Here is a 17,641-nt window from a genome sequence, read left to right on the forward strand (position 1 = left end):
GGGAGGGGAGGAAGGGGCGTTTCCTCCCGCGCCGGCGGGGCCGGGCCTGTCGCCGGCCGCCCTCGCCCGGAGGTCGGGCTGAGCAGCCGAGCCGAGCCGAGCCGAGCCTCCCCCGCGGCCCGCGGGTTAATGTGCCCAGGCACCGCCTCCTGCCGAGCGGGCTCCGGGCATCCACCGTCCCGGGGCTCTTTGTGTAGGGGTACAGTGTGATTCCTGAGTGTGTGCTAGAAATGGCTTGTGAATGTGGTAACGACGGAATAAAAATAAAACTTAAAAAAAAAAAATAAAACGTTTTAAAAATTCAGAAAAACTTTGATGTAGGTTTTGCAACACCTTGTCTTTTCTCTTTTTTTTTTTTTTTTTTTTTGTTAGTGCAGTGAGAGGAGCTGCCAAGGTTGGCTGTCAGGCAGGGGGTGGAATGAGTTGTCACCTGTGTAAGTACAGGAAAATAATGCCTATAAAGAGCAGAGCCATGCCAGGTACAGCAGGAGATACCAGCTAGCTCTGTCCCACAAAAACCAGTTATACCTGCGCCGGTGCTTTCTCCAGCAGACTTAATAACAGATTGGCATGTCAAGCTATACCAGCAAAAACACCCATGCCAGCATAACTGTATTTACACTGGATCTTCCCCTGTGGTCATATCCCTCAGAAAGACGCCTGATAATGTATATGAAGTGTCTCTACTTTCTGTGGGAATTGGTTGGTTATATAGTGAAAACCTGTATTGATGCCATGGTTAACACTGAAATGACAAAACTATTTCTCTGATTACACTTAAACGCAGATCAAAATGCAGGTGGAATCAATGTATTTATTTTTAGTCTTGAAAAATGTTCTCATACAGGCTTTTAAAAACATGTGAATACCTGTGAATGTTGTGCTTTTTTTTAGTGTAGCACAAAAGTGTGCACATAGGTCAGTCAATTTATCAGGTACTCCTATTTCTTCCAATTATTCCTGCCTGGAGTAGGAGGTCTGAAGCTGCCGTTTGAGAGGTAATCCCTGGTTCTTCATTCTGAATCACCACATATACTCTTCTTTCTTGCTCTCTTTCCCTATGCTTGGTATCATCAGGCATTTTAAAGCAAGTTTATGTTGTGTTGTAAAAGCTGAAGTCTCAAAGTCTCAAATTGTTAGCATTCTTTTAGAGCATTAGAGTCACAACTGTTGGACTTAGTTCTCTGCCACTTGTTTTGAGACCTTAGACGCATCAGTAATCTCCCTGCTTTAATGCATGCTGTACATTGGTGGTTTTGGTGTGGGTGGGAGGAATTGTCAACTATTTGAAGTATTTCAGATCCTCAGTATATAGCAGAATCACCCAGCGTTAATTAATTCATGTTTTATAAGGTGAATGTTTGTGAAAATACTTTTGTTTTTAAAATCTTAGATACTTTGAGAGTAGGTGAGTATGAGAACCTTAAAAAGAGGTACTTTTGGTATCAAAATAAACTTCTTATATTAAAATAATTGCAAAAAGGAAAATTCTTTGAATTTTCAGGTTTATGAATCTTTGTAGTACAGTTTTGCTGGTACTTTCAATCTCAATATCAGAACAGAGATCAGGAATGTTATGATACTGTCTGCTTTTCTTTACAAGTCCTCTTCCCTCTTTAAGCTTAGGTTGGTTGTACTCTTCCACAGAAGTTGCTGTCTAGTACAGCCTAACTTTGTTTCCATGAACTGTCCATCAGTTGGGGCCGTGCTGACCTTTGTTGTTTGCATGTCTGTGTGACTGGTGTTCTGCTGTTTGTCTGCTCAGTGTCCTTAGCCCACTTTCTGACACTAGCCAATACCATGACCCAGTACATATTTTATTTCTCTTCTTTTTCCTGAAATGATTTCACATGTGCCTATAATTTTATGAGAAACTTGTCTAATGCATCCAGATCTCCACTTTGTCTTCTGCTGCCTCAACTCCTGAAAGTTGTTTTTTTTTCAGAATAACTTTTTAAACATGATCGACAAATGGGCACTTAGGTCAAAACATGAGATTTTTATTGATCCATTATTTCATCAGTTTCCAACAGCACTCATGGCTAAGCATATCCTTGATAAAATCATCCACACTGATCAAATGTTTTTGTGACAAAAGCTCCTTTTTTTTTTTTCCCGTCAGTTTGAGATCTGCTGCATTTCAACGCTTTATACATTGCAGCCATACTGCTTTCTTGATATTCTTGGTACAAGTCAACTGTGAGAGTTTTCTAAAGTAACAAATAAGAGCAATGTTAATTCAAAGATATCTCAAATGTAAAAGCTAGAGGGGGAAAGGTAGCTTGGAAGAAACAAAGAGTAGCAGTTCTGTTGCCTGTACTAATAGTACTGTGTCTAGTTTCTCTGATAAAGCAAGGTCAAATGAACAACCATCTTTTTAATACAGTCCATGGTATCATTCAAACTTCTTACTAGCTAAGTAGGAACATCCATAGCAAGCAATTTTAAATATTTAAATGAGAAAGTGTACTCTGGAAGACTGAAGCATGTAGGAAGAAAAATGTATGTTTACTACTGAAATCTTAAATCCTCTAATGGACATTAGGAGACCTCGTAACAGGCAGTGTTAAGCTGGGCTCCTGCGTCTGAAGTGTATCTGCCTAAGCAGTTCTCCTATTTCACAATTTAAAAAACAAAGTCTAATAATAATAAACAGTAACAATATTGCTAAACAGTTCAGATTTTCAGTTCATATCCTCAGCTACTCTTGATTTTAGACACCTGAGTTTTAAGAAGTCAAAGTCAGAAATATAAGAGTGAATATTTGTCCCACTAATAGTTATGTGAATACATTTTACTTAATGGAGTCTCAGTGAACAAATAAGAAGATGCTCCCATTTGGTTTCTCCCAGAACAGGAAGAACCTGTATTATTTGCTGTTGGCACTTGGCATACAACACCCAGCTATATTCTGAGAACAACATGTCATCTAATAATTAAATGAAAAATCATGTTGTTTATTGTAAGTCCAATGTAACATATAAATATCATGGAGTGCACCTTACAAATGTTGTGAAAGGTGGCAGAAAAATGAGATTAATTTATGTAAGCTGAGGTAAACTGTAAGATGCAAACTGAATCATGTAAGTTCATCAAGTTTGAAGGTGATTTGTGTAGTGCTGGACTCTGTTCTGCAGACTTACATTTGCTTAATTTTAAGCAAATGTATATAAATTCAGTAGGATTGTTAACTTTTTAAATTTTAAGTCAAGTCGGTGGTATTGAAAACTTAATAACTAGTGAAGCAAGAAGGAAAGTTCCAGGGATTGATGTGGTCTCTTTTGTGAAATCTGTGTTATCTCCTAGATATATCACTTAGTAGTAGAATCTGGCATGGTTTACAGGGAAATAATTAAACTGTTCTGTTAATGCAGTCATCAGCACTAAGCGATAAGGTTTTGTCCTTCCGCTGAAGTGTTACAACAGGGTATTAAGTTGATGTTTCACAGGAGGAGATTCTACATCTGAAGTTGAGCTTCATTATGTCATGTATCAATTCATATATGTGCAAATGGGTGTATATGAATAATGATACAGATTATGCTCAATAATCTTATTAAGTCTTGTATTAATACAACTTATGTCTGCCAGCTGGTATCATTATATGTTTAGTCACTTCTTAGAACTTCAAACTCCAGTGCAGGTGAAGTAGGGTAGATCTGGTATCAGCCACTCAAAACCTGTAAGCCTCCAATGCTGATTATAATGCAGGTTTGATCTTCAGAGTGGGGCCTACAGGGTGAAATTGAAATGGACATAAACTGTCTTTGATCTACAGAACACAGAGAGAAGACAAGCTTCCATTTCTTTGTACCTATTTTCTCTTCTTGTTCTTGCCCTTTTCTTACCCACCCGCTGCATGCCTCTTAGATGATTGGTGCTACAGGAACTTTAGATGGGAGAAGGTAGTTTTTCTGAGCAGTGAGTAAAATCTGGGAATAGCATGGGCAGAAGAAGATAAGGGGTGTATAGAAAAAAAAAAGATGTACAGAGCATTGACTTTTAAATTGACGCTTGTAGACCTTCTGTGCCGTTATTACTTCACTTTCCCACTTTCCTACTTCACTTTAAATTTGTAAAGTTGTTCAAAAGGGAATCATCTCTCTCTCTCTTCTATTTGGTCATAAGGGTACTTTTCCTAATCTTCATTAACTGACATTGTAACTTGCAAGTGTTTAATTGCTACACACAAGTCTTAGTGCAATTTCTTGATTTCTGTCTGTAGTTTTGCTTTATATACTTGGATTTTTTTATGTGACTAGCCTCTGTACAAGTAACTTTTGCCTCTGCTTAATAGCTCATGCCTTTCCAATATAAAAGACAGCAGATTTCTTTTTATAAGCAGAGCTCATAAATTTATAAGTCTGGGTGAAAATGTGAAAATACACGGGAATTATTGTTATTATACCAGACTCAGAAATTATCTGGTCTTCTTTCTGTATGTGAATAGTACCAGATACTCTTAGAGGCAGTATAGACTCCACATACCTGCTTTCTTAGTGGATTTTACTCTCTTCAAACACACAATTATTTCATTCTAAGTATGGTGTTTGACACCCATTCTAATTTGTCATGTCAGTAAGCATAACCACTCATTCTGCTGGTCCAGGAAACACACTGGTACTGCAGAGAGAGAAAATACCTGATTTGTACTAAGAACTGTTTTATTTTCCTTACTGTTTTTATTTGCTTTTGTTGTTAATTGGCTTCTGACTTCGACATTTTACACAAAGATGTCTCAACTAAGCTGTTCACATTGATGCTTAGAATGCTGATACTCCTTTTGTGAGTCAGGTTAATTGGACAATCTGTGTAAAGTACAGAATTAGATTTTCCTCCAAAATACAGTACTCTGCATTTATGAATAGTTTCAGTTATGATTTGGAGCTTCTCTTGCCTACCTTGTTAGGACTAGGTGAGTGGGTAGAAAAATAGAAACTGAAACTGGATGTTCCTGTTTAGCTTGTTCTGAAGTGGATCAGTGCTCAGTTTGATCTTGATACCTTTTGGTGATCTGAAAGCCAAGGTATTTCACTGCTCAATATTTATTTCTAGCTTATCTCAAATGTTGTATTGTTTTATGTTTTATTAGATACATTATAAATAGAAGACCAGATATCATTGATATTACCTTCCTTATCATACCTAGAATAATGCTTGGTTTAAAAAGTTTTTGATTTATCATCCGAAAGTGAGAAAACAGAAGAAATTCTTAAGTAACATTTTATGGAAAAGGTATTCATGAACAGTATCGTGGATCTTTGCAAAGTCAAGCTGTCAAGTTTGATGTCTGAATTCAGTAATTTAAAGAAAGGCATTTAAAATATGTTTACAACTAATATCTCTTTCATAGGTAGATCTCTATTTCTTTTATTGAGATTGCCTCATAATTCTCTTATAAACAGTGCTTCTCAGCTGATATCTTTGTTCTTTAATGTATTTGCTGACTTATAATGATGCAAACTGAAGACTTGCATAAATTTTCTATCTCAGCTTAGATATCAATTTATTTAATAAAAGACATCATGCCAATGTGGTCCAATTATTTCCCAGAATGAAGCAATGGGAAAGTATGGGTTTTTTCAGTATATTAATAGAATATAACAAGCTTTTAGATCATTGTATTTTGTCACCATGGTTTGCAACAGAATTGAGTTTGGCAGAGACTAACTTATATGAAAGCTTTTGGAAAGCTGTGTCATCATCATTGTTTATGTCATGGTTTCTTCTTATTTCAGGTGATGGAGCTTAAATTTGTAAAGTTGTTCAAAAGGGAATAATCTCTCTCTCTCTTCTATTAGGTCATACGGTATCAGACATTAGGTTTAAACCATAATAACTTCAGCAGACCCATCTTCCTGTTTTACAGGAGCTATGACCATAAATACATATCATCGTGACATGTTCTTTGAACAAATATAGTTTGTTTTTAACATTGGTAATGTAGAAAGAATGCTAATAGAGCAAGGATTTTAATACATTCTATCTGCAGATCTATTTGCTTAGTATCAGTAGTGAGGGTCCAGTTTTACATTCCACAGAACTCTTCTCCCTACTGGTATATTACTGGAAACTTGTCTCCTACCTCCTCTTATTACAGGAAGTTTCAAACTATTCAGTATTAAGTGCATGACCCCCAGTAAAGTTCTGTCCTTGGTAAACACAGTAGTCCTTAATCATTGTTTTGCATCAGTATAGTTCAGATCTTTTTGAGAATTAAAGTAAAATTAGAATTTCTCCTCGGTATGCAATACTTTGCATTTAGTAACACTAGGTTCAATTACCATTTTGCTACACACTAGGCAGCTGAAGAAAGGTAGGCAAAGAAGGAGCAGTGATAACTTGAAATGGATTTCTAAAACTGAAGTCTTGTCTCCACCCATTATTTCACAAGTTGGCAATTATTATAGCAGCCCTTCTGATTAACCATGTCAAGACACTGAACATTCTAGGAGCCTAATGGTCTGTTTTTATAGACTAATAACAGGTCACATATGGTATTCATGTAGCATTAATGAGTAAGTTTTCTGTTTGTTCCTTCACACTAACAAATTACTAGCTTTTCAGAAATAGATTTGTGTGCCTTCTGTAACAGTTCTTGGCCTTAGGCTACCAGCAGTGCTGGAGATTCCATCATGTGTTATGTTCATGCCCTTCACAGCTGCCACAGCTCAGCAGCCTGCACCACACTCTAAAGCAACCATATAGCATCTGTCTCCTCCCAGCTCAGACTGGCCAACCTTACAGGTCATGTTACCCACATTTCTGCAACCTTTCTCCACACAGACTGACCAACCTGTTGTTGATCAAGCACTGTGCAGGCTCCAAGGCTTTTTCTGCAAGGGGTTTTTTGGGCCAAAATGCAGCTTGAAATGGTGACTGAGCATAGTAACAGTTTTTGACTTTCAGAATTATCCTACTGAGCTGAATGCAAACAGATAAAACCACTTTAGGAATGAAAGGAATGCATTAGGATGAGGCAAGACTGAGTGGAAGAGAAAGAAATGGCTTGACAAGAAATCAATGAAGAAGGGGTACAGAAACTGGAGTGGCTTAACCAGATGATATCTAGGAAAGGAATCTGAGCCACGTTGGGTTAGGAAGGCAGAGGAAGGAGAGCTTGGAGACCAGTTGGGCAAGGAGATTACAGGGGTTGGACAATGATTCTGGCATTGGGAGGGAATTAAATTATTAGACAAGAAAAGCCGAGTGGATATGGGTTGCAAAACAAGAGGGTGACATTTAGAACTACTGAGCAAAACAGAAAGCAGGGATTTAGAGCTAATTGCCTGGAGAAGAAAAAGGGTGAAAGAAGGCAACTTAATGAGGTGTGAGATGGAGTGGGCTGGACCACTCAAGTGGTACCTGAGCTACCAATTTTTGGTAGAGGAGGTGAGGGAAACATGGTAGAATTATTTGACAGGGAGTTCAAGTTCAGTTCTTGGAATCATAGAACCATTTAGGTTGGAAAAGACCTTTAGGATCAAGTCCAGTTTTACAAATATAAAAAAGAAATGGCGGAAGTTCCTGTAGGTATATGGATATGTGTGCATGTGTATATCTATCTATATCTATATCTATATATCTATATCTATATCATCTATATATCTATATCTATATCATCTATATCTATAAAATACAGAGATTCTCAGATACACTTACTCCTTTTTCGGTACAGAAAAAAAAATAATTTCATAGGAAAATATAAATAGTGAAGTTTTATCTCTTCAGCCTTAAGGGATAAAGTTGCAAGACTCTAAACAACGTGAGAAAATTCTCTGTTCCTTCCTACAGGGAGCTACACCCTAAGCCACAGCTGAAAGCTCACCCTCTCTGCCTGCCAGCTAAGGCACAGTTTATAAGGTAGAGCAGGATTCTTCACTCCAGCTCAACAGGACTGAACTCAGACAGTCCATCTTAATGCAGAACATATAAATAGAAGATACACAGTTTAAATATGAAGTAAATAATCATCCAAATTACATCATTCCAATTCAAAACTCAGCTGCCAATTGCGCTGTTATCTGAAATGAGAGTGACTTTTTAGTACAAGTAAAAACACATTTCCTTGTTATTATCACAGCTTAGTTAATGTACTGAATGCTCACATGCCAGTTTATTTCACACTAACTTGGTGGGAATAGCACAGACAGGCAGCAGAAGTAACCAAATACTCTATGGACCAAACCTCTAGCAGTTGTGTATAACTAAGCAAAAAGAAAAATAGACTTCATCCTCCTAATTATTTTGCCAGACTTAGTTGGGCCAAGTATCTGACCTTCATAAACACCTGTGCCCTAATTTTTAAGACTATCATATATTTCCTTTTGTAATCTGGAATTGTAAATCATAGGGCTTGACTCACATTACCCGGCTAAATGAGAAGCAGAGCAATTGTCTTGTCTGGACTGTATTGTTGAAATACCTTCCAGCCCAAGAAATCCTGGGCAAAGGAGGGTGAATAAAATTGCTAAAAGCAGGCAAGAGATCAAGGCATGCAAGTACTGAGTACTCTTACAGGCACATTTTGCAAAGTTTACTTCAGGTATCACTGCAATTGCTCTTTCACCAAGAGGCTCATCTTCTGTGTCATCTCACAGCTTAAATAAATTGCTTCAGTTGCCGGGGGACCTTCAGATTTTAAGAAACTTATGTCTCTGGTTTTTCCAAGGCCTTCTCAGTAAGAAAAATAGAGCATTTTTTCATAATGGAAATAAGGGTTATGTAGCACAACCATAGCTGGTGCTCTGTCTGCTCTGAGAAGAGAATATCTGTGAGGAAAAGATCATATGCCTGAATCATGTAGGATCTTGGGGAAAGCAGAACACCGACTCCTACACTGGGTGAAGGAGGGAAGCAAAGTAGTAATTGAAATCTCAGAAGAGAAAGTTAAAATGCATAACAAGAGTCTGGAGAAGGAGGAAAGAGAAAAAGAAGGAGGTCTACAAATGTAATTTAAGGTCATAATAGTTTTTTCTTGGAAGTTCTAGAGGTGGATATTGGAACCTCCCATACACAGTAGCACATCTTAGTCTGCAAGTTTATTTGATTAAATTGTAGTCACATAAGCAGTACCTCACTGGTTCAAAATAATTTAATTAATCTTCCAGTCTTTTTACACAATAATCCAAACTCACCTTAAGGTTCTCCAGAAATTCTAGATTTGTCACCTGCCTTTTGAACACAAAATGCAATTTCACAATGAACATAGTGGCAATATTTTGAGGGTATTTTCACTGGTGCTCTTTGAATTTGCTGCATTTCAGTAAAATAACAAGTCACAAGTGAGCTATTAGAAAAGTGAAGCAAATGTGAGAATAAGGGTTAAAGTGCACTAAGGTTTGCTTCAAAGCTACGTAATTTTTATTCTTCAGAAGTATGATGGTATAGTGTGTCCTGTAGAACTTCATTCCATTTCATGCCTCAATTTCTTGGAATCAACAATTTTTTCTGCATTATATTAATGATATCTTCTAATTTATTTTGTCAGTAGAGTACTGGTAACATTTGTGTCACATCATTAATGACAGCATTGATTCATCATTAAAAATCATTCTGTACCTGACCACTTTTACCCAGTTCTTCCCTGTACTATAATCCTTACAAAAAATATCAACTTTCCTAACTTAATTAATAAATTTCTGAGTAGCTCCATGTGTTTTATTAATGTTCACTTCAGTCATATTGTGTGACAACATTATGTTTGTCTAGAAAATCAAATATAATCTTGCCTACTCTGATTATTCAACACTTTATTATTTGCCCTAAATTATTGCAGACAACTAAATTCAAATTCAGGGGCTTTTCAGACATGAGTAATTTCTGTCCCTTCCCTTCTTTTTACTGTGAGATACTGTATTGCCTGTTCTCAAGTTACATACCACCCTGACTTTGTTGGAAATACTTCCACCAAACCAATCCCACGGTTTTATTCTAGTTTGTTTCAGAAATTTGGAATTGATGTTTTCAGCCTATCTCAGTAGTTCTTCTTCAGATACCTACCTCCCAAATCTATATTTTATTTGCTTATATTATACTAGCTGTAGATTGAGGAGTATATTTGAATCAATTTTAGAATAGTAGGGAAAACTTCCTTCCCTTGAAACCATTTTCCCTAGAACAAGGTGAAACTCTGCTGGAGTAGCCAGTGTGATGCTTAGCCACAGAAAGGGCCATGGAACTAAAGCTCCAGGTGTTCAGGTGGAACAGTCAGGGGCAGGGGACGGCGCTGGAAGAGCGGCTGGAGCCGTGCAAGTGCCAGGTGCGCCACAGGATGGTGCCACAGCGTCAGCTTTGGCCGGGTGCAGCGCGGTGAAACCCCAGGGCTAAAGGAAATTGTGATACACGCCTTATGGACAGCCACGTCTGCATTGCCTGTGCTCTGGACAGATAATTTAAATTCTACAGGTCGGGTATTTTCTTTATCTGTACACATCTGATCTTCACCCCCAAATCTCCTGTACATATTTGGGGGGACTGTGCACTAAGCACTGGCTTTTCACTGGTGAGACAGCAGAGCTCTCTTTGCCTTCCTAACTTTGGGTTTATGTCATGTCTGTAAAATACATTGTGCAGAAATAATTTTAGTAGCTCAACTATTGAGCTAATAATTTATGTACATCTTCTTTTTGGTTTACCAAAGGTGTATTAAATGAGCATATTCTGTTGTCATAGTGGTTAAGCCACTCTAAGTCACTGTTGGTCTACTTTGGGTAACATTTCAGTAGTTAGGGGAGCAGTGGAAAAGCATATTTGTACAAGAGACCTGAGAAACAGATATTCCATTCTTTTCCTGTGGTATGATAAGGTTCTTTAAATGAAGAAAAATAAGTTCCCAAGAATGCATATAAAACTAAGTGGTTGATGTATGTGGAGAGTGATGTGTGAGATACAATCCAAGTGAATTAACATTGTCAGGTGCTTTTTTGTTGTTTATCACAAAAATTTATCTTTTGAGCTTTAGAATAAAATTATATCATTAACTTCTCTCTAGTAATCTCTGTCACTCAGGTGAAAATAGAATTGCTAATAACTCTCTTGCTTATCATCCTGGTTGTGGTATTGCACATTTTTATGTACTTTGTTCATCATGATTTTCGAGCCTTAGAGGCCTTCTTGTCTTGCTGACTCTTTTTTCATTTCTGCAGTAGACATATGAATGATGAGCTATCACTGGTTTGCTCTGACTTTTATTGTAGTCTGTTGAAATCTAGGCAATATTGTGATAAGATGCTGTCTTATCAAAATTCCTGATATTTTATCAGGCTGTCAAAATGTTGTCAGTTAAAACACTGTTTTCAATTCTGTTCCAGAATTACTGTTAATATTTCACTTCACTTGGATAAGAATCAGACAACACAAGTGAGGTTTTAAAGCTTATTACAAAATACTTCATAAAATATGGTCGAATTAGAATAAGTGCATAACAATGGCAAACTGTGGTTTGAGTCCATATACTTAAGTATTTTTATTTTTTTAGTCTAATTGTCTAGCTACTCATTTGGAAAAACAGATAAGCTTGCTGTTTTACTACTGATTTAGTAGTACTGATTTGAAACTGGAGACTCCTCTTGACATTCTGTGTGAATGGTAATATGGAAATGAGAAACTATAACCCAGAATACAGGCTGACAACATTTTGTGACAAGAATTATTGTCTCAATAGCTTTGCCCAATGTCAGCTGCCTTGTGGAATAACCCTGCACACCTGATCATGGATTGTTACGGAAATTTCCCTATTTCACCACCAGTGAAAGCAAACCAGCAACATTCCCTTCTCCATGCAGACCTTTCATTGTAAGGAAGCAATTAAAGATTTCACTCATAGCCACAACTTATTACAATAAACAGTTCCTCATCTTTCTCATATCTGTTTTAAATCTTTAGGGAGGAATTATGTTTGATGACACTTATAGACTCAAACTTCTATAGGCACAGTTACACCCAAAAAACTCATAAATCTTCATATGCAAATGAACCCATGAAACTGCTTATGGCCATGGGGCTGTGTGCTTAACCCACTTTCATCTGAAAGGAATCTCAGTGCCTCACTCCCTGGGTGCTGCATTAACTGACAGGAACTCAGGCAGTGGCCTCCAGGTGAAGACAATTAAGCTATCCTACCAGATCTGGAATGTGTTGGGAGCAATTCAGTGATTGGCTGTAAAGGAAGGAAGAAAGGAATGTGTCCTGTTTTTCCTTGTTAGGGCTTGCTACCACCCTAGGGATAAGAGAACTGTTTATTTTCCTCCTGAAGGGGTTAAAAAAAAGAGTTATGTTGCATGAGAAGCAGGTGATCTTAACAGCTTAACCCACTTACTGTGTCATATATATTCAACAATATTCCTTTTTACAACTTCTTTCTCTTTTTTTAATTGTGTAGATGAAAAGTAGGAACAATCTGATCTACCTTATCATGCCTATAAGCTTCTGTGTCCATGTTGGAGGCTACAGGAAATCACTGCTTTACCACTGAAATAACAAGGAAAGAGTAATTTAAAAAGAAATGCATTTATGTTATGCATTTCCAGTGCAGAGATATAGGTCCAGAGTGGTCACAGATTCTCCCATATTTGGTAACACTGCTGCTGCACACTGAAAATTGAAAACAGAACTTCACAAAGAGGGGAAAAAAAATCAGTGGAATTTTAACTACAGCCCTGTGCACTCTGGCACCACGGTAAACCACAAAAAGCACACACAAGTGTGCTCTAATGCATTTTGAACATGTCTTCCTGTGGTCATTTTGATGTTCAAGATCATATGGTGCTGCTATTTCCTTCTCTTTTCCAATTCATTTCAGTTGTTGCACAGTGGCATTGATGGAAAATCTGTTCCTGCAGCTTGTTCTGATAAAGCCTGTCTTCCCAGAACAGATTCTGTGGCAGGAGCCAGATTCAGAAACCCAGACTGAATCCCAGAACAGTAGATTTGACTCTCAGATATCAAAACCAGCAAAGAAAATTTTAAAAATGAGTAAATCTTTGCAGTGTCTGTTTGTAAAGCTCGGAACACCCACTGCTACAGAATGTGTTTGCTAAAAATTAAGTTTCTGGAGATGATTACAGGAGTTCATGGGAGAGGAATTCACTGAAAATTACTAGATACAGAAGTCATGCATGATTCAGGAAGTTTCTCAGCTGCAAATGGCTGGAAGCTCAGGAGAATATTCCTGTCCACTGTTTCATATATTTCTCAAGCATCCATTCATAGCTATTAATAGAAGCAAGACACTGGTTCTACTGGACTCTTGGTCTTACCCAGCCTGGTCATTCCTATTTTGAAGCCCTACCTACATAAATTCTATGTTCTCAGGTTTTACTGCTGAAAAATCCTTGTTTGAGAGATAAAGTACCAGAGATTATTAAAAATCCTTTGTAGTATCGAGATTAATCTATAGCCTAATTTATTTCTTACATTAATGCCTTTACTTTTGAATATGCTAGGTCCCACACCTTGGAGTCGGTAAGATTAGGACCTGATCTTTAATGTTTGTGTCTTTCACTGTTACACACTTGCTACACATGATAAATAATATTATTAAAAAAGAAATCCTATTCTACAGTACCTTTAGATATGTGAGGATAGAAGAAAAATGTGGGTATCTGTTATTAGTCTCCTTTTGCAGCATTAGCTGTGTATGCCTATATTCTAAGATAGCAATACATCCACTTTGAAGACAAGATAGCTGTTTCTTGTACAGTATGTATACATGTGACCATTAAAAGCAGTACATATTTCTCCCTTTTATTTCCTTTCCAACTTCTCCTCATCAGAGAAAATTTTTCTCTATCTGATTTTGACCAGTTTTGTTAAACTTCTGCATATCTCCTACCTTTGAAGTCCCTTAATATTATCTCTGAGGATTTTCTTTTAGCTTTCCAGCTTGAGCCCTGCAAGACTATTCTCTGACATAGCTTTTGATGTTTTAGTAGGTCACTGACATACAGCTTTTACCTGCCACCAGACTTCAAAGCCTGTAATGTTTGGCAGCCAAGCCTGTCTCGGGCATTTTTCTACTGGTTGGGAGAAGTTACTGAAATTAGATGGCAAATGCTCCAGCAACACTGGAGTCACATTCCTATGCTGAAGATTGCCAGTGTGGCTTCGTTGATTATATGCTGCCTCATGGCTGCATCTGGCACTGGAGGCTCTCTGTCTGAAGAGGAGAGTCTCCAAAGCTGTTCCACACAACAGGGTGACGAGGAAGGAACCAGCCCAGGCTTGTGATCTGCCTTTGGTAAAGTCCTCAGGTTCTAAAAGAATGGAATTTTCATCTCTGTAGGCTTTTACCTACTGGGACTGCTCTTCCAAGAGCAGCTGTCAGCAGTGTCTGCCACAGCACAAGGACTCCACCTGCAGTCATCCTGCCCTGACACAAGGGCTGTCTCCTCACAGAGGCATCCCATCTTCAGTGGGACAAGCAGGGGAACTCACAGGGCATCCCCACGTGTTCCTACCAAGACAATTTATTCAGGAGAAAGCTGAGGAGGGTCCCCAGTTGGAGTGCATTCTGCCATAGCTCAGGCAGTATCAGCAGCCTTTCCACTCACTAGATTTGCAAACCTACCAACTTGGATTTCTCATTCCTGCTGTTATCAAGCACAGTACCATGCTGCTAACATGCCAATGAACCAGTCATAACTTAAACACAAACAAATAGGGCTATTTATTTGTATTTGATCCTGCAGTCTTCTAGTTACATATAGTTTGGATTTCTCATTAAAACTACAGATTTGTAAATAATATTAGCTAAAAAGAAACTCCTTTTGAAAAACTATCAGTAAATGTGAGCATTTATGGCTTTTCTCAGAATAAAATGTTAAAATACTGTGATTTTCAATACAGTGAATTGTATTCTATATTTTTATGCTATATTCATAATAAAAAATAACAGATTCGTACATTTTGTTAGCCTCTACCTGTAAGTATCACATTGGATTATTTTACCTAGGCAAAATGACAGAAATAGATCAGTCCTATTACTTTAATCCTTCTCTGATTAGTATAATATTTCAAAAGATATGCTGCTCTTTTAGATACAAAGTTATTTTCTCAAGTTTATATATATATATATATATATATATACATTAAATGACAATGGTCCTGATTTTGTACATATTATTCAGTAGAGAGTTTCTGGAAGTGCAGAAAGCATTGCTTCCATTGCACAAGAGAATGTTATATAATACTAAATAACATGTTGTATGAAACAAGTCCAGAGTCTGTTCTCACATCTGTTATTCAAATATTATATTGCCATAGCATCTGCTGTCTTGCAGCTAATCACATTCATCATTACTATTTAAAGCAAAAGCAGGAAACAAAACAAAACAGAGCACTGTTGGTGTTGGATTAGGAATTTTTGGGACAAGACCAGTGAGAGACTAATGAACTAAAGCACTTGGTGTCTCAGCCCATGGCCTACAGGTAATTCTGCATTAGGCACTACACTCCCTTTATTATTAACAGGAAGATTTAGGAGCCTTATTTTAGGACAGCTGAGTAACCTGTGCCCTGGGCAAAGAGCAGTTAAGGTCAGTAGGAAATTCCCTTCAGGAATTCAGGTGCCACACCAAGGCTGAGAGCCACTCAGGAATTGTCCCTCAGGACCAGGCATCTACAATTGTTACATCAGAAACTGCATACAGTTCACTATTTTTACTGAAGCTTTTGTACAGTAGTTCAGGGATCAGCAAACTCAGGGATATGTCAGAGGCATTTAGTACCTTGTCTTTAAATGGCCCATGCCTGTATCTTTTCTGTATTTCTATTTCTATTTATACAAGATCTGTTCACATGGACAAGTCTCACAACTGCATGGCAGATGTTTCTTTCCTCTGTAATTACATCACTTGAGTGGAGATCCAATACTTTGAAAGGAAGGAAATACTGATGGGTGGAAAAGGTCAGTTAGAGTAGAAAGTCTTCTCCGGAAACTCTGTCTGAAACTCATATTCATGATCAAGAAGCATTTATAATTGTCATTGACGGAGGCGACCAGATTTTTGTAGCTGAGAAATACCACCCACAATTAAGCAAATTGTTATACAGGACTAGGAGTACAGCCCTCTCCTGATGCTAGTCTAGAAACATGCCACAGAATTCTCATGACAATATTGCCACAGGAGACTGATCTGCATTCACTGACACAGAAGACACTGGCAATAGCACTGTACTTTCAAAACCTATGAACACATTATAATCACTTTAGCAACTTCACTGAACAATATTATACCCTCTAGCATCTATATGCACACCAGTGTTCAATAAAGTGTAATGTCATTTTAAAGACCTCCCTTAATACAGGTGATTGAAATGACTGTATCACAAAGCAGACTGTAATACTTAATTTGGCAAGAAGATGTTAGAAAGAACTTGACCTAGATATTCAGGTTACAATGTCCAGGATGAAAACTACTGAATGAGCTCCTTGTACAAAAAATACTTCCTCAGGTAATGTGACCAGTGTAGGAAATTCAGGAAAGCTTGAGATCCAGCCATTATAGCTGGATTATGTTTTCCTAGCCTTATTAATATCATGGTCAAATGCTGCTTTTGTAGTTAGAAAGAAGAGTAATCACATAGCTCTATTTTAGCATAGAGCTTCATTATGAGCTTTAGTAAAGGGCAAAGTATGTCTTGCTCTGTGGTGATGAGAATAACCTTTATTTCCCAGTCCTTTTTACTCCTAAAGTACCAAATAGTGCCCATTAGTAATGCACAGGAGAATGCAGCTCATCACCTTTCCCTCACAGTATCCAAGCACTCAGCTCTAGCTGCATTTGAGATAAACTTGTAACAGCACACAGGCACAACAGTTCAATTTCACCATGATTAGCTCAGTTGTCCTTACCAGCCAATATTGGTCAGCTTTATGCTTTAACTACACTCATTAAACAGTGTTCACTTGTTCACAGCAAACATATGTCATTGTATCTCAAACATGTATATTGCCGTAAAAACTGAATCTGAAACAGTTTCTTCCTGAACAAGCTGCATAACAGCCAAGGTATCAGCAGTGCTGATCTTTAGCTGAATCTCTCTTTTATTTGTCTAGGATCCAACATAAAAATATGATCTCTGGCAACAAAACTGCATATGCAAGCCAAGTACAGTCCATAAGACTAGCATAGAAAACCCTGAGCCACAATGAGAAAAACCATTCCAGCTTCCCCTTAAGCAGGTTGTGAGGTTACAGCTCCTACCCCATCACAAACTAGTACACTTGGGTTTGCCACCTTCGAGGCAGGCTGTACTCGCTCTCTTGGCAAAATGGGCTGAGTGAACTGCAAGACCTTTAACCATAGGGGTTCTTTTAACCTAGATCATTTTGTCAGGGCTGGATTTAAACAATCATCACACAACATCAGGGGCAGGAGAAGGAAGGAAGAGGCATAGATCTGGAAGTAGAAACCACTTAATCACGTGTGGTGCATTTGATTGCTACTTGAGGACCTTACATGCTCTCCCAACCTGAAATACGCTGTTCTCCCTGGCAGAGAACTATTGTTGGAGGAAAAATGGAATGTATGTTAAAAATAGTTCTGAAACTACTGAAGATTAAGGACTTTATTGCTACATTTGAATTGACTTACTGTTGTTGTGTTAATAATTAGTCAAATTTGGGGGAAAGAAAAGT

Source organism: Ammospiza caudacuta, chromosome 7 (genome assembly GCF_027887145.1).
Source record: "Ammospiza caudacuta isolate bAmmCau1 chromosome 7, bAmmCau1.pri, whole genome shotgun sequence".
NCBI classification, from domain to species: Eukaryota; Metazoa; Chordata; class Aves; order Passeriformes; family Passerellidae; genus Ammospiza; species Ammospiza caudacuta.